The 21,075-nt window shown below is 50.9% G+C and overlaps 1 protein-coding gene across 1 annotated transcript in view; it reads right to left on the reverse strand.

Annotated features, from left to right (window-relative positions):
* Positions 1–21,075, reverse strand: part of TDRD5 (tudor domain containing 5) — a 2,293,977-nt gene that overhangs the window by 2,117,965 nt on the left and 154,937 nt on the right. The window lies entirely within an intron of this gene.

Here is a 21,075-nt window from a genome sequence, read left to right on the forward strand (position 1 = left end):
AGTTTGGCGGTAATCCTTAAATGCGGCGGTAACGCTATTACCGCCGCATTTAAGGGTCCGCCAAATCACAGGCTTGGCGGATTTTACCCCAGCTCTGAGTTGGGGGCAAATCCGCCACGATTTTGCTGATTTTCGGCGGTAATAGCGCCGAACATTCCCCATTGGGCCCAATGGGGAATGGGAAATTCCTGAATGGGCCCAATGGGGAATGGGAAATTACCGTTCCGCCAAACCCGTGATCTGGCGCTAATAGCGCCGGGGGTTTTGGCGGTAAGGCTAATAGCCCCGGCCCACTGTACTTCTCATCTAAGATTGAAAAAATGTTAACATCCTCACCACCCTATTATTTCCCCCCTAATTCTCTGCCCCTCCACCCCCAAATCCACCTCCTCCCAATTTCTCCCTGTAAAACTACTCCAACCCGAAGGACTGTAATCCCCTTATTCACCATTGCTGACCAGTTTGCCACACAGACTGGTTAAAAAGAAGTACACCTCCCACCTGCTACTACCTTGCGCTTCAACTTCTCTTTACCTGGGAATCGGAATCCTGTATCAAGGTAGCATCTGCAGAGCCAATCCTAAAGACACACTCGGCCGATCAACAATTAGCCTATAGCTCTTTTTCCTCACTATTCTAAAAGCCTAGTCTTTAGAAGAAGCTCCTCTTACCTGGATACTGATAGCTGACACCCTTTCAAATCTTGATTTGTCAGCGGTCATTATAAGAAATCAGCTCTAACAAGTTTTCAACTCTAACCTCTGCTCACCACTGTAAACTATCCTTTTCCAACCGGAGCTCTGACACCTTTGAAACATTGAAATCCTAAACCTGGCTGAACTTGGAATCCATGACACTGCTCATCTGGTTTGTATCCTACCTGTCTCACCAATCCACCGCATGCAACATAAGCACCTTTGAACCTAAAACACTGACTGTTGGCATCCCCAAGGCTCCAAGGTTGGCTCCTTACTATTCAACATCTACACCGCCTCTCAGACATACGATTACCTCCTATGGATTCCAGCACCACCTTTTTGAAGACAACACACACATCTTTTACTTCCCTACTCTTAATGCACAGCTTGATGCATACATTTATGTTTGCCTCAGCAAACCTGCACTGAATAGAACTGTGTGCTCTAATGCTCAATTCCTCAAAGACTAAAGTAGCATACCTTCCTGCCTCTGATGTGCTTTAAAGCGGTTTCACTGCAAGCTGGTGCTTTACAAAACATCAAAATAAATAAAAGCCCCCTTCACCTTTCACACAGCTTATTTCCACCAGACTTACTCTTCCCCTCCCGTAAGGTGTGCAATAGTGGGGTTCTTTTTAATAGTGTAGGGGAGGACTGGTCCAGGAGACCCTCTCGCCTGCGTTTTCTCCCCAGGTGAGGGCAATGGCTCATTGGGCGTTCCCTCGTGCCACCCGGGCCCAGGTGGTGGAGGGCTCACCCGCTGGAGACATTGCCCACACGTATTGATTAACCACACGTATTGATTGCCCATACAAATTTAGCTAGGCCCAGAAACCATTTTTTGTCTAGTAAAGATGGTGTGAGCTCAGCGCACTGTAGCGCGGCCCCCACCCTTGGAGAGTCTCATCCCTGTTGCCGCAGCACCCTGACAGATCCGCTGCGAGCACGTTCCCACGAACAAGACGGACATGAGCTAGCGCAATACGCTAACATTGTAACAGTTCACCTCCCGCAGTGTACTATCACTAACAGCATGACCCGGCCAGCAGGCCTGAACAATGAGAAGAACGGTAAAATGGTCATCTGATGGCAGACAGTCTTTATATATATATGTATATATTAATGTCAAGACCTCTTGCAAAGTATGCTTTCTTCCACAAAATCTCTTATATTACAAACGCCTGTAGAATGTATTAAAATGAGAGAGCATGCTCCCATGATATAAGCAATGGCGAGCTCACACCATTACAGGTGGATGCTAATAATAAAGGAACGCTCCAGGGATCTGTTTGTTGCGTGTATCACTGGGCAGCCTACCTCCCATGGTTTTGCGCCATAACTAAGCTAATGCTGCTAGAGTACACGAGAAAGCGAATGCAACTATACTATGAACTCATGTAAAGGATGCGCGAGAATGCACTTATTATGTGTGTATGTCTAAGCCCCTTATGTGCCACCACCGTCACGTACAGTGGCGGGTCGTTTTCTATGTACTCCACCGATCCAACTACTACCTCATTTACTGCGAATGTATATGCATGTAACTAAAACACTGTAGCCGCTAGAATATAATGTACAAATATGGTGCTCGGACTGGGTTTAATCGAGACACATCCAGCAAAGGTTAAATGCATGTTTTGAAGTGATTTTAAATAAGTATTATAGAAAGTGTCCAAATGTTTGCGATGTCTTTACCTACATTCAGCAACACACGAGGGAGATACCTTTGTGAATGCGTACAAGGCCTCGATGTATCCCCCTCCCACCCTGCGAAGGCTGCCAAGACATGAGAACAGAGGCCCGCTCTGCGCTATCCCACCTCCCCCGACCAGACTGGAGCCGCTTCAAAGATTTGTAGCCCCACTGCAGCACCCAAGGCCGCGGCCAGCCACCTGCATTATTTACAGCACAGCAGTAAACCTTTGTCTAAACTCCCGCGTCCCCTCGTAAACCCCACAACCCACCGGACCGTCTTAGACTTATGGCCCTGTGCAATCAGGACACCCAACACTTTGACAACACACAGCGAAACATACATAACAACTTCTAACAAGACAGAAAGACCTGTACCACCCGTCCCAGGCCCCGAAGCTTAGCCCCTCGACCTATGGCCCCGGTCAGCAGGACACGGGTAACCAGGCCTCGATGTATTACCTCCAGACCCCTCACAAGGTGCATTCCTCCTGTGTTGCATTAACCTATAAAATAACCTATTGGAAGATTTACTAAAGAGAATAACACTGTAAATGACTGAATGACTGCGGTGTGCATGGCCGAGGGCAAGTAAGTCAGAAAAGGCATTCATCTCTGCCACAGGCAGCATTGGCACACCAACACCGCCCGGATGAACTCAAGCCGACCTGCCAGGCCCAGCCCAACCCACGAGGGTGACCAATGACGTCCTTCAGCCAAGACCAACCACGCCGCAGCAGCACCTATAGTTAGTCGTCGCCACCCAATCCCAATGAACTTGTGCCCCCTATAGTATGTAGGTTTTGATGACGTTTTTTGTAAATATATACGCCTGTCTTTGCTATTGTCAGACAGAGCGCTCTCGGAGTTTGCAGAGTTCTTTGCATGCCCAATTCTGATTGATAAACTCCCATTTACGCTCACCCGCACTCTGTCTTGGCCTTATTCCCATTTTGGGAGAGTCCTTCATTGTCTCTCATTGCGGGGAGGATCGTGCTGTTTGGGGACGCTTGCTTTCAATAGCCATCTAAACCTGCATCCCTATTGTTTGAACTAGAACCGTGGTCAGGGTTAACCGGTTTATCAGGAAAATGCACCCCCTCCTCGCTATAATGCTACCAATACCCTTATAGTGACCATGATATCCAGCCACATTGACTATTGTGCAAGCTCATCTCTGCCAGGGTCTGCAACCCTTGGCTCTCCAGATGTTTTGGACTACAAGTCCCATCAACTCTAGCCAGCAGTCACTGGTAAAGAAGTGTAGGAATTGTAGTCAAAAACAGCTCGAGAGCCACGGGCTGCAGACCCCTGCACTGTGCGATAACTCGACAAAGTACTTAACTTTTCCACCTATACCGTCTACAATCTTGCCAGCACCTCAAACATCGCCCCCATGCCAGTTGGCTTTTTATGGAAAAGGGGACCCTCTAAATTCTTTCTGCTCATTTTCAAGACATGCATGCGCTTGAATTCCACTACCACACAGATACCATATCCTGCTACTCTCCTGCACACAATCTCTGCTTTAGCACACTCCCTAATCATGCTGTTCCCCGACCACCCGGTGATCAATCCTGCTTCCCTCCTTCCCACCACTTCAACTCCCTTCCTCCCTATGGGCAAAAAATCTACCACAATCAACTAATTTAAATCTGCAAGTGCAAGCTTTTGAAAAATTGCCAAAAAGGTACCAGCCCCTCTACTGTGAGTGAGCAAGGACAATCATTTTATGGCGTTCTGCACACTCTGGGAGGGTGGAGATCTATCATCACATTTTAGCTCATCGTGCCATACCAGTAGAGTAACTATAGATGCTCACACCTGGCCACTAACCCATAGAACAGTTTATTTGGCAATTTTTCATTCTCACTAGAGGGGCTCACAATTTTGCCAAACCTTTTAAATAAAGCATTAACAGAACAATCTGCCATCTTGCTAATCAGCCCCGAAATGTTCCATGAATGAAATTCTTCTATTACCCCATGTGGTACTGTTAGGGTGAATTCTCCAGAATGGCTAATTTCCCTTAGGTACCGAGTCCCTGAGCAGCTTTGCTGGATTTCTAGGATTTATTTTTTTCACCTGGTAAGAGTGTGAGCCTTTTTTCCCCACTCTCACGTGTGTTTTGCTGTGTGTTTTACATTTTTGTGTTCATAGACTATGGAGTCTCACCTACTTCAAAGGCATCATCTTTTTACTGTGGGTCACACCGCACCTTTAGTGCAGTGACACAGGGTTGTCTTTTTCAGACTTCCGACTCTAAACTCCATTTTCTGGGACTGACTACTGTCCCCCAGAACATGTAAAGTTGCCATTGACTTTATTAGTCTTTTTAAATTCACAGAACCAGTACAAACTATCTTACATAGAGTACTGGAAATGGTTAATAGTTATCCCTTTTGTCTGTCTCTCATGGAACATTATTTTGTTCCCCTTTCTTTAAGATTTGGCTGGTGGCAGTGGTATCTACCATTTTTCCCAACCGCGGTCTATGAAAATAGCCTTGGTAGTTTAAGGCTAAGTTAATAGCTTCGAACTTTAATCCGCTGGACCCCTTTTATTTTATTTCGGTTCCGGCTGGGTTTATTCGCCATTTCTTTTTGTAAAGGTCTTTCTCGTGTTTTACTCTGTGCGCCAAACCAGGTTTGGTTCCTTTGTTCGCCGTCCTTTGGCGGGCTTCTGCACAGAAGCCCTCCTTAGGCGCCTGAATGTCTCAGGGGGGCAGGATGTGATGGAGGTGTTTGAGACTCCCTGCACAGGGTCTCCTTGGAGACCCATGTCGCACTCTGTATGATTGGCTGTGGTCACTGTCCCGCCAGGACAGCCACCCTGCGGTGTGATTGACAGCTAGGCTGTGTGAATGGGGGAAAACTGCATAGAAAGCAGGTCTCTGGGACTTGGAAGGCAGAGTCGCCACTGGATCGAGAGAACCGAAGAGAAGCTGAAAGAAGAGGACCACTACCACGTCTGAACCTCCCGGTGAAGCCTTTCTGCGGGGCCGAATCTCCAAGATCTGCAAAGAATCTTCTTCCCTTGAGCTGGTGGGACCAACCAGTTCGCCAAACTCCAAGCCAGGCCTCCCTCCTCTGGTCGAATTTGCTGTGCACAGCTATAGTGAACCGGATAGCCAGGAGGACCGGACCCTGCTTGGGTTTTAAGGTGCACACATTTTATTTGTCGCTTTGCTCCACTGCTGGTTTCTTCCCTGGGCAGTGCAGGACCCTCCAGTCTTCTTCCTTCATGTCAGTCCGACAGCCGCTTCAGGAACCGTGAGCCTGCAGGATCTGCCAGGAACGTCTGCCTCAGCTACAGCATTTTTCTGCTCTAATGGTACTGTGCAAACCCGGTTGTTTGCTCCGTCCGACCGCAGTGAAAGTGTTTGAAATCTTACGCCAATCCGAGGGCTTGTCCTTCTCTACTCTTTTGTAACTTTTCTTCCGACCAACTTCGTTTCGAACTCTTGGCAAAGACTTAACCACAAACTACTCTGAACTGTGTGATCCTCTGCAAAGACTCTGAACCATAGACATTGGCCCAAGCCTATTGAATTGAATCCTATACTGTAGCAAGCCTTTTCTAGATTGCCCTGCCTACTTACTTGATGGAGCTGCTTAATTGTGAATAACCTTGTCTTTCCCTCCCTTTTAAATTGCTGGAGTGCCATTTTGCTCACACTTCATTTTGAGCTTAACTTGTCCAGAATTCATTGGGTGTTGTGTAGTATATTAAGATTGTGATTTTCTGCTGCTTTACTTTAGTGATCTGTTTTACAAGTGATGTGTAAATAAATGTATATTCTTTTACTCCGAAACTTTGAGTCAATGTTTGCTTGAACCATAGTAATTGCTATCCTTTGTCTAACTTCTGATATTGCTCACTTTACTCTTGAGATAAGTCTGGCTGCTCAGCCATCGCTACCACTTTACTGTGTAGTACAGGCTTGTACCAAAGGTGAATTTGTACTGTCAAATGCAGTCTTAATTGTGTGTGGTGTTCCCAAAGGGTACTGCATATGATTCTGCCTAACGGGTTGATAACCCTTCCACCTACTATCCCATAGGATTTGCACAAAAGGGGCTCAGGATAAGTCACTTACTATGGGTGTTTCAATTGTGGGCATATTCAATTGTCAAATCTGCCAGATAGCCACTCTTGTGTGAAGTAGCACCGTACTGACCCTTCAGGATTATGCATAAAACTTTGAATATCCATCCAAATAGGAAGTATAGGAAGAGGTCCCAATATGCAGCAGCTGGAGCAATAACGGGGAAACCGGGAGCAGTATACAAATCCCTTTCACATGTGTCAACTGAGGCATTATGCGCAGCAACAGCTGCAGCCAATGGGAATAGCGACTTGCTGATGATCTAAGTTCCAGGTTCCAGCTTTATAAGAAAGGCATCAACTGATGCATTGATTGCAGGCCACCCAAGTCTCCGTTCATCTGGGGAACAAAAGCAGGCCTTAACCACCGCCATCACACATCGTAGCCGAACTGCTCTCTACAGGGGAGACCTCATGTACCATGCACCTCCTGACTTATACAGTCAGAAGGAGCAAAGTTGCATAAAAGGGCTGAGCTAGTGTGGTCCCTACATCCCGGGGAAGAGTAAAGGGACATACAAATAACAGGGCAGTATTAAATTCCTTAATCCAAATTATGTGGGCTAAAGAGGATGCACTCTTACTGTAGCAAAGACACATTGACCACAGGTGTCTTACACCTCTTCCAGTTCACAAGTACAACTGCTGGAGTTACTCATTTCAAACTATGTTGCAGTCTGACCAAACACATTTATTGTCCCTTTAGTTAAAAAAAATCCACATTTTCGGGCTGAGCATAGGCAGGTTTCTGGGGAGCCACAACGGTCAGGTGGTGCATAGATTTTGAATCGCGTGGGTCCCATATGCCTGCCCAACATTTCCCTTCTGGTGGTTTATCTGCTCCTTTTCGCCCTTTTGTTTATTGGAACCATTGCCATAATTTCTCTCTGGAATGTTTTCCCCTAGATTTATGGCAATGATGGGAGGTAAAAATGGTAAGGTAAGGTGGCTGTTAGGGAGAATTCTCTGTTTGGGCTGAATTTCCCTACCTAGTGAGTCCCCCAGCAGCTTTGCTGGATTTCTGGGGTTTCTTTTTTTCTCCTGCCAAGAGTGAGACTCTTTTACCCTCACTCTTGGACCTGTTGAAGTGTGTTTTCTTGGTTAAACCTTGTGTTGAATGGGCTATGGGGTCTTTTACTCCATAGGGCCTCATGTATTTTTGTGATATGGGTCACACAGCACCCTCTGTGCCGTGACCCAGGGGTGTCCTAGGGACTCCCCAACATAGACTCCATACCCTGGGACTGACTACTGTCTCCTAGGGCATGTAAAGTCACCAAAGACTTTGCTAGTCTTGAATCCTGAACAGAACCAGTACAAACCATCATATTGTGGACGTACTGGCTGGGGCAATTCGATTGCCCCAGGGTCGGTTAGTCGAGGGGGCACGTCTCCGTCCCCCCTGATCGAGTGTTGGCTGGTGGCAGTGGAAACTACTTTTTATATTCGACCGCGAATATTTCCCTATGGGATTTCCCATTGTTTTAGGCTAACACATTTAATTATTTATTTACGGTAGCCTTAAACATACCGCCGGTTTATATGGAACAAGTTACTTACCTGTAACTGTTGTTCTCCAGCATGGGTCTGGCATGGATTCACATGCTCATGAATATTCCCCGTCGTCAGGCTGGGAATCCTCGGTAAAGAAAAAACCAGTATCAGTTTCGTTTCTGATCTGTCTTTCGTAGTAATAACCAATCACTGGTCTCTGCGTCATACTGACCACAGCCAATGACTGCCCTCTACCTAAGCACCGCCTCTGGCAGCCATCTTCAGATTTGGAAGCACGTAAAGTGGCAGTATGACCAAGTGAAGAGCCGCAGAGGGGTAGGCGGGAGGGTTCGCATGTGAATCCATGCCAGACCCATGCTGGAGAACAACAGTTACAGGTAAGTAACTTGTTCCTTCTCCAGCATGGGGTCTGGCATGGATTCACATGCTCATGAATAAAGAATACATAGCAGTACACACATGCACAACCACGGGAGGTGGCAAAGGCTCAACATTAAGCATTACATCAAACTCAATATTAAGCATCTTACCTCCTCACCAGGCTCACCTCAGGCGAACAGGTTGCGCAGCACTGCTTGGCCGACCCTGGACTCCTCCCTGGAATCCCGGTCGACGCAGTAGAATTTCGTGAAGGTGTGCGTCGACCTCCACGTAGCAGCCCTGCATATGTCCAGCAGGGGCACACCAGAAAGGAACGCCGTGGTAGCTGCGATCGCTCTGGTGGAATGGGCTCTCGGACGGCCAGGCAGCGGTCGGTTTGCCAACCGATGACAGTACATGATACAGCCGGAGAGCCATCTGGAAATGGAAGCCTTCGAGAGAGCCTTCCCCTGATTGACAGGTCCAAAGTTCACAAAGAGTTGTGACGTCTTCCGAAAACACTTCGTGCGGTCCACGTAGAACTTCAGCGCTCTAGCCACACCCAGCGAGTGCAAAGTCCTCTCAGCCGGCGACGAAGGCGACGGGAAGAACACAGGCAACACCAAGGGTTCGTTGAGATGGAAGTCCGACGGTACCTTGGGCATGAAGGAGGGGTGCGTCCTGAGCACTACCCTCGTGTCGTGGAAAGTCAAGTACGGGGCCTTGCAGGAAAGGGCCTGGATCTCTCCCACTCGTCGTGCGGAGGTGATGGCCACAAGAAAAGCTGTTTTCCATGATAGAAACTTCAACGGGGCCGAGTGCAGAGGCTCGAACGGAGGTCCCATGAGCTTGGTCAGCACCACGTTGAGCTCCCACGCCGGGGCCGGAGCCTTCACCGGCGGGAACGATCTGAACAGTCCCTTCATGAACTCTTTCACCAGACGATGAGACCACAAGGACGTCCGCCCCGTGGTTCTGGTGTATCGGGAGATCGCAGCAAGATGAATCTTGATGGACGCGTGTGCCAGACCAGCTTTGGCCAGCGTCAGCAGGTACGGCAATACTTGGGGAGCCGTAATCCGTAGAGGGTTAATCTTCTGTGCGTGGCACCAGACAGAGAACCTCTTCCATTTGTGTCCGTAGCATTTAAGAGTCGAGGACGCCCTGGCCTTTGCAAGAACCTCTCTGCAATCGGCCGGTATGTCGTATCCTCCAAACTCTAGCGCTGCAGGAGCCAGGCCTGCAAGTTCAGCGACTTCGGGTCGTGGTGGAGGATGGCGCCTCCTTCCCTGGAGAGTAGATCCGCGTCCGCCGGCAGCTTGATCGGCGGGGACGCTGACAAGTCCAGCAAGTCCGGGAACCATATCTGCCTCGGCCACGCAGGTGCGACGAGGATCATCCTGCACCGTGACCTCTTGAGCTGGTTGACGAGCCGGATTAGCAGAGGCAAGGGAGGGAACGCGTAGAGGAACAGGCCCTCCCAGGGGAACGAGAAAGCATCGCCCATGCTCCTCGTCTGGGGAAACCTGCTGGCGAACCTCCGGCACTTGGTGTTCGTCGCCGTCGCAAACAGGTCGATCTGGGGTGTGCCCCACCGTCGGAAGAGGCGATCCACCAGATCCTGCCGTAGTTCCCACTCGTGGCACGAGCGCAGCTCCCTGCTGAGTGAGTCGGCGATGGTGTTTTTTATCCCTGCCAGATGAAACGGCACCAGAAAAATCCCCTGGGCGACGGCCCAATGCCACAGGTCCTGCGCCTCCTTGGACAGCGCTGGGGACCTGGTTCCGCCCTGTTTCCTGATGTAAAACATGGTGGTGGTGTTGTCGGTGAAGATCCTCACCACCTTGCCCTTGAGGGACGGAAGGAAGGACCTGAGGGCCCAAAACACTGCACGGAGCTCCAGGACGTTGATATGCAGGGACTTCTCCGTCGGGAGCCAGAGTCCCCTTGCGTGCAGATTTTCGGTGTGCGCTCCCCACCCTTCCAGGGAGGCATCCGTGGTCACAGTCTCCTGGTGGGCTGGGGTCTGGAAGTCCATGCCCGCCGTCAGATGCGCGCGGGTGCCCCACCACCGTATCGCTCGTCGGAAACTCTCGTCGAGCTTGATCCTTTCCTCGAAGCTGCCCGTCGTCTGGATCCAGCGCGCATCCAGGAATTCTTGCAACGGGCGCATCCGGAGCCTGCACATGGGAATGAGGTAGATGCAGGAAGACATCATCCCGAGGAGGGACTTGATGGACCTCACTTTGGCCGCGTCGGCCACCAACATCCGTTGCACCTTGCCCAAGATGGTCCTGGTCCTCTCCTCCGACGGGGAGGCCAGAAGGGACACTGTGTCGAGCCTCGCTCCCAGAAACAGTGCGACTTGCGCGGGCACCAGGTGGGATTTGGCGTAATTCACGGAGAATCCCAGGTCCGTGAGGAGTTGGACGGTCCTTGCCGTGTGGACCACGGCGAGCTCCCTCGTCTTGGCGCGGATGAGCCAGTCGTCCAGGTAGGGGAAGACGTGAATCCCCTCGCGGCGCAGCTGCGCCGCCACCGGTGCGAGGCACTTGGTGAATACCCTGGGTGCCGACCGTAGTCCGAAGGGAAGGGCTTTGAACTGGTAATGACGCCCCTGGACCACGAACCTGAGGAATTTTCGGTGCCCTTTTAGGATGGGAATGTGGAAGTAGGCATCCTCCAAATCCAACGACGATAGGAAGTCTCCTTCCTCCAGCTGCCCCAGGACGTGCTGGAGGGTGACCATCCGGAACTTCTGCGCCTTGATGAACTTGTTCAGACGTCGCAGGTCTAGGATGGGGCGCCATCCTCCCGTCTTCTTCTTCACGAGGAAGTATCTCGAGTAGACTCCGGAGCCCCGAAGCCTCTTTGGGACGAGTTCGATGGCGCCCTTTCTGAGCATCGCCTTTACCTCCAGGAGAAGTTGAGGGACGTGAAGTTCTTTCCTGGCCACGGGGGGGACGCGCGGGCACCTTCTTTGAAACTCGAGCGCGTGGCCCCGGGCCAGGGCGTCCAGCACCCAACGGTCGGTGGAGATGGACTCCCACACGCTGACGAAGCCCGCCAGCCGGCCTCCCACCGGGGTGCTTCGGTTGGGGCCCGACCCCACGGCCGGTTCAATCCTGCTTGGACGCGGCCTTGCCGCCTTGACCTCCTTGGCGACGACGGCGGGGTCCGCTAGACTTGCCTCGTCCTCTGTAGGCCTCTTGCGACGACGAGCGGGCCGCTTGACGGTAGGAAGCGAAACCGCCGCCGGAACCTTTGGAGGCGCCCTTGCCTCCGCCGCTCCGAAAGGGCGTCCGTCGTTGCTGCAGAACTCCCAGGGCCCGGGCCGTCTCAGTATCCGCCTTGATGGCCTGAAGGGAATCGTCCACTGTCTTCCCAAACAGGTTGTTCCCGTCGAAGGGCATGTCCAGGACTCTGGTCTGGACGTCCTGCCGGAAGTCCGTAGCTTTGAGCCATCCACGACGTCGAAGGCAAACGCCGTTGCCCAGCTGGCGGAACCCAGTGTCGGCGATGTCCGTCGCCACGGTGATGGCGTGGTCCGAGGCCACCTCACCTTCCTGCAGGATCTCCAGGGCCTCCGCCCTCTTGTCGTCCGGCAGAAAATCCAGCAGGGGAGCTATCTTGTACCACAGCTCCCTGTCGTAGCGAGCCACGATAGCCAAGGCGTTGGCCGCTTTAATCGTCGTCGCTGCCGACGAGATGACTCTACGTCCCATAGCATCCAATTTCTTTCCCTCGCCGTCCGGCGGGGAAGTCGATGTGGAGGCCGCACCCCCCCCCCCCGCTTTCTTCCTGGCTGCCGCGGAGACGACGGAATCCGGGGTAGGCTGCGCCCGGAGGCATAGGGGGGCCGTGTCCGGGACCCGGTACTTTTTCTCGTACCGGTCTCTTCTAGCTGGCGTCGTGGAAGGGTTCTTGAGGAGGGAAAGGCCCTCATCCCAAATGTCGTCCAACAGAGGCACTGCGAGGACCGTCTTCCTCTTGGCCTCGCGCCGCTGATAAAGGAAGCCTTCCTTTTTCTTCTCCTCAGGGCAGAGTTGGAAAAACTCGGAAGCCCTGGAGATCATGGAGTGGAAAGATCCGATCTCGTCGGGCGGAGAAGCCCTGGTGGGAGGCGACGACGGAATATCCTCGTCGTATGCCTCGTCGTCCGTACCCGTCGCTGCCGTGTCAGTCCCCGTATCATCCCCTCGGGTGGACGGGGAGGAGGGCTGGACGGGGCGCGACGGTTGAAAAGGAGGTGGTGGATGGATCCTTCTTTTCTTGGTAGGGGGAACACCAGAAGGTCCCGGTTCTGGATCCCCCGACGGGAGAGGTTCCTCCGTCGGTAACGGTAGCCTCGTCCTTATCTCGGAGCATAAGGACTGTATGGCCAACAAAATGGCCGCCGAGTTGTCTTGCGGCGCTGGCAGAGGGGAATCCGACGGGCGAGCAGGGGCCCCGTCGGTATCCTCGACGATGTCGTCGTCGTCACCTGCGTCGGGGTCCATGCCGACGGGCTGGCCTTCTTCCACGCCTAGGCCGTGGCTTAAGACCTCGATCAGCTCCTCTTCTGAGGTTGAGGCCGAATCTACGACGACGCCCTGCCCCCCCCTTCTTCTTCCCCACGGAGGGTTTCACGGGGGTCCTATCGATGGGCACAAAAGAAGACTCCCTCCGAGGAGGCAGGGAGATTCTGGGCCCTGAGGTCGCCACCACTGGTGCAGCCTCCACAGGCTGAGCCAGGGCCGCCGCGACCGTTTCGATAGAGGGCTTGGTCGGATGGATCAAGGCCTTCACCACCTTAGGTGCGCTCACCGCCTTATCCTTGAGGGAGGGGGCACTGCCACGCTCCTCCTCTGCCTTAGAGCTCGACCGGGGCCTCTCCAGGAGCTTCGCCGGGTGCTCGGCCTTCCTCTTACCCGACCCAGAGCGTTGGCTCGTGGTTGATGGTGCCGGGGAGGGTGCGCCCTGCCTGGCGCCCGTAGAGCCCGACCGTTCGGCGCTCCCGGTGCCAGCGGACTCGCGGTGCTTGGCCTTATGTTGGGCCCCCGTCGCCGGATTTCTTCTTCTTCTCGCCAGACGGGCTCTTACCCTCCAGCCAGTTGGCGAGACGTTGATGGCGGTCCTTCATGGTCCGTTCCGACATGTTGCCGCAAAACGCACAGTCCTTCTCCACGTGCGTCTTGTCCTCATGAAGGCAGTAAAGGCAGAAAGAGTGTTCGTCCTCCTTAAAGACGTTCTGCAGCTGGCATCCAGGGCAGACCCTGAACAGCTTTCCGGGCGTCGAGCTTCCCTTCTCCTGGGCCATCTCCGAGACCGGGCCTGAGAAGCTTCTGGAGTCCTCCGAAGTGTAGCTCGACGAAATCTTCACCCTTGAGGGGCGCAGACGAATCCGACACGGGTCCCCGTTGATCGGATGTAGGATCGGTGGAGCTTGAGGCTCTTTTGACCGAAAGAATCGAAGTTTTTGTGAAAAAAGCGCGAAAAATAGCACTAACGCTCGAGAGCAATAGCACGAGGATCCCAACACATGAACGTGCGGTAAAAATCTGAAGATGGCTGCCAGAGGCGGTGCTTAGGTAGAGGGCAGTCATTGGCTGTGGTCAGTATGACGCAGAGACCAGTGATTGGTTATTACTACGAAAGACAGATCAGAAACGAAACTGATACTGGTTTTTTCTTTACCGAGGATTCCCAGCCTGACGACGGGGAATATTCATGAGCATGTGAATCCATGCCAGACCCCATGCTGGAGAAATTTATTATTATAAATCCGGTTGGGACTTTTTGCCAAAACTTGATTCTAAAATGGCGTTGGCGTTCGCCTCTGTAACTCTGACCCAAAGTGGAGCCCTTTGTTCCACTTTTGGCGGGCTTCTCCACAGAAGCCCTCCAAAGTGGTGCCACTCTGTCTGGGGTACTTAGGAGGGGTGGAGGGGGATTTAGGCACCCTGGACTGAGTTACCTTGGTAACTCAAGTCGCACTCCGTCCTGATTGGCCCAAGTGGTGAGCCGGCCGGCTCACCACTTAGCATGTTTGAGTGACAGCTAGGCTGGGTGAATGGGGGTTTGCTGCATAAAAGCAGGGCTTTGGGGACTGGAACTTCAGAAGTCGCCACAGGACCAAGAATCCGACGAGGGAAGAGCTGAGCCGACCTGCTTCGACGACACCACCCGGTGGAGCCCTGCTGAACCGTCTCACCACTTTTTCCGACGACCGAGGAGAACTCTTAACGGAGTGGCTCCTTCCCTTGACTGGTGGGGACAACCAGTTTTCACCTTCTTTCCGCTTCTCGAGGTATCTCGTGGCCGCCTTGCCCGTGCCAAGCACCCCGGCAACCGGAATACCACACTTTTACCCCTAACCGCGAAAGTCGGTACAACCCTTTAACCGGAGGACTCCGCGGCTGGTTTCTTCCCGGGCAGTGCAACGACCTTCTTCTTCTGCTCTTCAGCGAGAACTTCTTCTCCCCTGACCGACGTCGGGCCTTGCTGCCACTGCCTGGAACAACTGCCACCGCTGGAGGATCCTTTCCGCTTAAGGTACCGTGTTCCGCCTGGCTTCCCTTGCCACCGACTGTACGGGGTAGATTTAGCCCCCGGCTTTCGAACCTGGGAGTGCCTGGGACACCCTGGCTAAACTTTCTAAGCCACTCTAAACCCTTTCTAACTCTTTGCAAGACTTTGAATCCCTACTAACAGTGTGATCTTGGGCACATTTTCGCTCCGGCTACTCTAAGAGTGGGCCCTGCCTAGTGACTTTTGCTCACCTTGTACTTCTTTGAGCCTATTGCAAGTGTTCTGGACCTTAGAGTGGTGTGTTTAACCTATTTCTGTTTCTTTTATCCCTTTCTCGAACCTACTAGAGTGTCATCTAACGTTAAGCACTCACCTCTGTTCGAATTATGTGGTGTTAACCTAGAGTTGTCTAGATAGGAGTAAGGGTTGAAACTGCTTTCATTATAACTGTGTTTGAAGTGTTTTTACTATATTTTTGCTAGAGTGATTTCAACTTATGTGTGTTTAATAAATAAATAACTATATACTTTTGAAACCAAGCTCTGGTCAGTGTTTGCTTGTGCTATAGTATTTGAGTACCTATGGTGTATACTTTACATACTGCCTAACTCTTCTTGAGGGAAGTCTGACTGCTCAGCCACAGCTACCAAGTAAATATGGGTGGTGCAGACTGCTACCAAGTGGGTTTACTGCTATACCTGTAGTCTTAAATCTTTTGCAGTGTTCCCCAAGGGAACTGCACAGGTTTCTGCCTAACACTGGTGTACAGCGGTGGGATTTGTATTGAGTATACATTTTATTGTGCTTTGAATACCTTAGTGCAACTAACCACAAAGCTTAGCACTATAAAAGTAAACCTCTAACATGTCAGTTATAGAAAGCTATAGTCAAGAGTCCCTTGCAGCCAAAACTGCTGATTGTTTAAGAGTGCTCTGTAAACATAAGGATCTCCTGACTAAGGGCAAGAAAATGGAGCTGATTGAAAGATTGTTAGCTAACCAAAGTCTGGGTGATGGTTCAGAGGAACCTATCACTCCAGCAACTGTAGATGACAGTATTGAAGTTAACATGGAGCAAAATGTTGATGATTCTGAGGAAGAGTCAGAAGAGGAGGGTGAGGCTGTTGTGACTGTCCCCCCTAGGCCTCTGCCTGCTCTACCTGCTGTACCTACTGGACCTTTACCAGGTCCCACCTTTAGTCCTCAGTACTTTGAACTAGAGAAAATGAAACTAGAATTGGAGTATAAGAAACTTAATGCTCAAACTGACAAAGAACTAAGGCTAAGGGAAATGGAGCTCAAGTATGACTTAGAAATGAAGAAATTATCTGTTGAGAATGTTTCTCTCTCTGGCTCCTCTAGAAGTTCCAGTCCTAAAAGACCCCGGATGCCTAAAGAATTGATTGGTATGTATGAGCCTAAGTTGGATGTGTTGGATTGGTTGTCTCTGTTTGAATATAATCATGGGCTCCAGAACATCACAGGAAATGACTTACTCACCTGGTTGTTCTCTAGGCTTCCCCCTGTTGCAACTGATGTGGTGATGGAGATGGGGGAGGAGGATAGGAAGGACTATGAATGTGTAAAACTAGCTTTGATAGCTAGGTTTGGGAAGACCCCTTCCCAGTATTTTAAGAGGTTTAGGAGCCTCAAAAAGCATGATGGTACCCCTTGGGCTACCTGGGTGAGTGAATGTTTGAAAAACTTAGAGGGATGGATTAAGGGTTACAAGGTGAACACTTATGAAGGTATGAAGAATTTGTTTATGTTGGAGTCTATTTATGATGCCTGCTCTCCTGAGCTCAGACAACACTTGGCTGATTCCAGGGAATTAGATTCCCGGAAACTAGCTAAGGCTGCTGACTTGTGGGTTGCCAACAGGGCCACTCACAAGGATTCTGGGGTAACTCAGAAGAAGGATGGGGAGAAACAGCCTAAAAAAGACTCCAAAGAGAATTCTAATAATTCCTATCCCAAAGAGGGCCTCAAACCACAAAATAACCAGGGTAAGCCACATGGGAAACCTAGTCAGGCTACTGTACCTTCTGGCCACAAGCCAGAAGGAGGTCAGAACAAGCCACCCTTCCAGAGAGCATTTGGACAATGCTATGTCTGTCAGGGTACTGACCATATCAAAGGAGATCCCAAGTGCAAGGGTAAACCTGCAGGGATCAGCACAGTCTCCTTAGCCTTCACTCCTGAGGATGAAGTACAGATGGCTAGTGCCCACTTTGAACTCTTTGCTGAAGAACCCTTGGGTCTTCAAGCAACTGTAAACTTAGAGCCTATGGGTCTGGTTAGTCCCCAGAATAGGGTTGTGTATAACTCCCTACCTGTTAACTCTAAGGTGTATTATGTGGACAGTGTTCTTGTCAATGGCCAGGATACTCCTGCCAGGAGAGACACTGGGGCCAGCAGAACAGTAGTGGATGAAAGCTTCTTTCAACCTGAGGATGTGGCCAAAGCACCCAAAGGTCCCACTAAGATGTCTGGAAGCCCTGTCCAAATGGTTCCTATTCTACCAGCCCTCATTCAGTGTAACAACATGACAGTGAGGATCCCTGTCAGTGTTCAGACGGAGGTACCTGGGAAGGTCCTGTTGGGGAATGACCTAAGAACTCTAGGAGTAGTGTCCCATACCCCCAGGCCTCCCAGTATGGAGAAGCAGAACTTAACCAAATTGGCTAGAAAGGCTACCTTGAAGGACCCTTCTAAGCCTGTGGGACCCTCTACTGAGAACCCCACTACAAGCCCTGGTTTTAGTAAGTTGACCTCTAACCCAGGCACAGTTCAGGATAGTATGCTAGGAACATGGGAGCCCCAACCAAGCTCCACCCTTGTTCCCCTAGTTTCAGAGTCTCTGACCCCCCCTGCTTCTGAGGAAGAGGTGGATAGACCAACTAGGCCCCTATCTGAACCTGAGAGAACTGGTAATTCTCAGTGCTGGTGGAAAACCAGAAAAGAAAAGTCTAAGGCCAGAAACCTTCAGACTGTTGGACCTTCTACTGAAGACCCCAACTCAAATCCTAATATTAGGGGGGAAACTCCTAAAATAGGTAAGGGTAGATCTAAGAGGAAGGGGAAGCAGGTACATCGCCTAACCCCAACCCCTCCAACCAAGAGGCCTAAGACCCAACCTGCTCCCACAAGAGAGGTGGTGAGGAACCTTGGAGGCCCCTCTAGATCTAAGGGAATCCTTTATAAGGACCCCTTCAAAAAGCCTAACATAGGTTCAGAAGTTGTACCAACTTCTGAGGGACTGGTCAACCAGATCCCCTGTAACAAAAAGACTGATGTTCCTCAAAGGGTTTGTAGGTCCTTTAGCTTGCAAAAGAAAACCTTTGAGTTTTCCCTTAAGCATAGGTCAAGGTGTCACCATCAAAATGCTGATGGACTCTCTAGGATGTATATCACCGACTAGAGGTATGAGGTTCATCCAGGAGTGGATTAAATCCTCCTGTCCCTTAGTCTGGGGGGGGCGAGTGTTAGGGAGAATCCTCTGTTTGGGCTGAATTTCCCTACCTAGTGAGTCCCCCAGCAGCTTTGCTGGATTTCTGGGGTTTCTTTTTTTCTCCTGCCAAGAGTGAGACTCTTTTACCCTCACTCTTGGACCTGTTGAAGTGTGTTTTCTTGGTTAAACCTTGTGTTGAATGGGCTATGGGGTCTTTTACTCCATAGGGCCTCATGTATTTTTGTGATGTGGGTCACACAGCACCCTCTGTGCCGTGACCCAGGGGTGTCCTAGGGACTCCCCAACATAGACTCCATACCCTGGGACTGACTACTGTCTCCTAGGGCATGTAAAGTCACCAAAGACTTTGCTAGTCTTGAATCCTGAACAGAACCAGTACAAACCATCATATTGTGGACGTACTGGCTGGGGCAATTCGATTGCCCCAGGGTCTGTTAGTCGAGGGGGCACGTCTCCGTCCCCCCTGATCGAGTTTTGGCTGGTGGCAGTGGAAACTACTTTTTATATTCGACCGCGAATATTTCCCTATGGGATTTCCCATTGTTTTAGGCTAACACATTTAATTATTTATTTACGGTAGCCTTAAACATACCGCCGGTTTATATATTTATTATTATAAATCCGGTTGGGACTTTTTGCCAAAACTTGATTCTAAAATGGCGTTGGCGTTCGCCTCTGTAACTCTGACCCAAAGTGGAGCCCTTTGTTCCACTTTTGGCGGGCTTCTCCAAAGTGGCCCAAAGAAGCCCTCCAAAGTGGTGCCACTCTTTCTGGGGTACTTAGGAGGGGTGGAGGGGGATTTAGGCACCCTGGACTGAGTTACCTTGGTAACTCAAGTCGCACTCCGTCCTGATTGGCCCAAGTGGTGAGCGGGCCGGCTCACCACTTAGCATGTTTGAGTGACAGCTAGGCTGGGTGAATGGGGGTTTGCTGCATAAAAGCAGGGCTTTGGGGACTGGAACTTCAGAAGTCGCCACAGGACCAAGAATCCGACGAGGGAAGAGCTGAGCCGACCTGCTTCGACGACACCACCCGGTGGAGCCCTGCTGAACCGTCTCACCACTTTTTCCGACGACCGAGGAGAACTCTTAACGGAGTGGCTCCTTCCCTTGACTGGTGGGGACAACCAGTTTTCACCTTCTTTCCGCTTCTCGAGGTATCTCGTGGCCGCCTTGCCCGTGCCAAGCACCCCGGCAACCGGAATACCACACTTTTACCCCTAACCGCGAAAGTCGGTACAACCCTTTAACCGGAGGACTCCGCGGCTGGTTTCTTCCCGGGCAGTGCAACGACCTTCTTCTTCTGCTCTTCAGCGAGAACTTCTTCTCCCCTGAACGACGTCGAGCCTTGCTGCCACTGCCTGGAACAACTGCCACCGCTGGAGGATCCTTTCCGCTTAAGGTACCGTGTTCCGCCTGGCTTCCCTTGCCACCGACTGTACGGGGTAGATTTAGCCCCCGGCTTTCGAACCTGGGAGTGCCTGGGACACCCTGGCTAAACTTTCTAAGCCACTCTAAACCCTTTCTAACTCTTTGCAAGACTTTGAATCCCTACTAACAGTGTGATCTTGGGCACATTTTCGCTCCGGCTACTCTAAGAGTGGGCCCTGCCTAGTGACTTTTGCTCACCTGTGACTTTGTACTTCTTTGAGCCTATTGCAAGTGTTCTGGACCTTAGAGTGGTGTGTTTAACCTATTTCTGTTTCTTTTATCCCTTTCTCGAACCTACTAGAGTGTCATCTAACGTTAAGCACTCACCTCTGTTCGAATTATGTGGTGTTAACCTAGAGTTGTCTAGATAGGAGTAAGGGTTGAAACTGCTTTCATTATAACTGTGTTTGAAGTGTTTTTACTATATTTTTGCTAGAGTGATTTCAACTTATGTGTGTTTAATAAATAAATAACTATATACTTTTGAAACCAAGCTCTGGTCAGTGTTTGCTTGTGCTATAGTATTTGAGTACCTATGGTGTATACTTTACATACTGCCTAACTCTTCTTGAGGGAAGTCTGACTGCTCAGCCACAGCTACCAAGTAAATCTGGGTGGTGCAGACTGCTACCAAGTGGGTTTACTGCTATACCTGTAGTCTTAAATCTTTTGCAGTGTTCCCCAAGGGAACTGCACAGGTTTCTGCCTAACAGTGGCCATCAGAGTAGGAGGAGGTGACCAAGGAGAAGAAAAGGTAGCCCCCTATGGTCTGTAGTGTGCATCAGCCACATGGCCATCAGCCCTCTGTACTCCGATCCAAAAGCAGAGCTTGGGTGAGGTACTACAGAGCTAGTGGTGGAAGGATGGATAAGAGGAGGACAAGGACAGTATCACAATTCCCTGGAAGACCTGGCTTCATGCTGGTATTCGAGTGGTGGAGGGGTGTTGGCGGGTAATCACAATTCGCACTGCCACCCCCATCACTGCAGCTCACCAACTAGCATGGGTGCCGTAATCTTGCATAGAAGACCGTATGCACTGCTTTTCAGACTCAGCTGTTTGCTGGTCTAGGGCCACTCCCTGCTCCCAGCGGAGGCGCTAGGCCTTTCTACCCCTGTCTGCTTCTGCCTATGTAAGATTCACGTCTGCTTTTGTCAAGATCCAACAAGTTGGTATGCTCCCAAAGCTCTCATGATTCCCGAGAGCAGTGCTCTCCTTTCACCAGTAGCACATAGCACATGCCACACAGCACATGTGCATACCAGTGGCTTTTGTACCAAGGCACAGCCTTG

This window comes from Ambystoma mexicanum, chromosome 1q (assembly GCF_040938575.1).
Source record: "Ambystoma mexicanum isolate Mex_15411 chromosome 1q, UKY_AmexF1_1, whole genome shotgun sequence".
In the NCBI taxonomy this organism is placed as follows: domain Eukaryota; kingdom Metazoa; phylum Chordata; class Amphibia; order Caudata; family Ambystomatidae; genus Ambystoma; species Ambystoma mexicanum.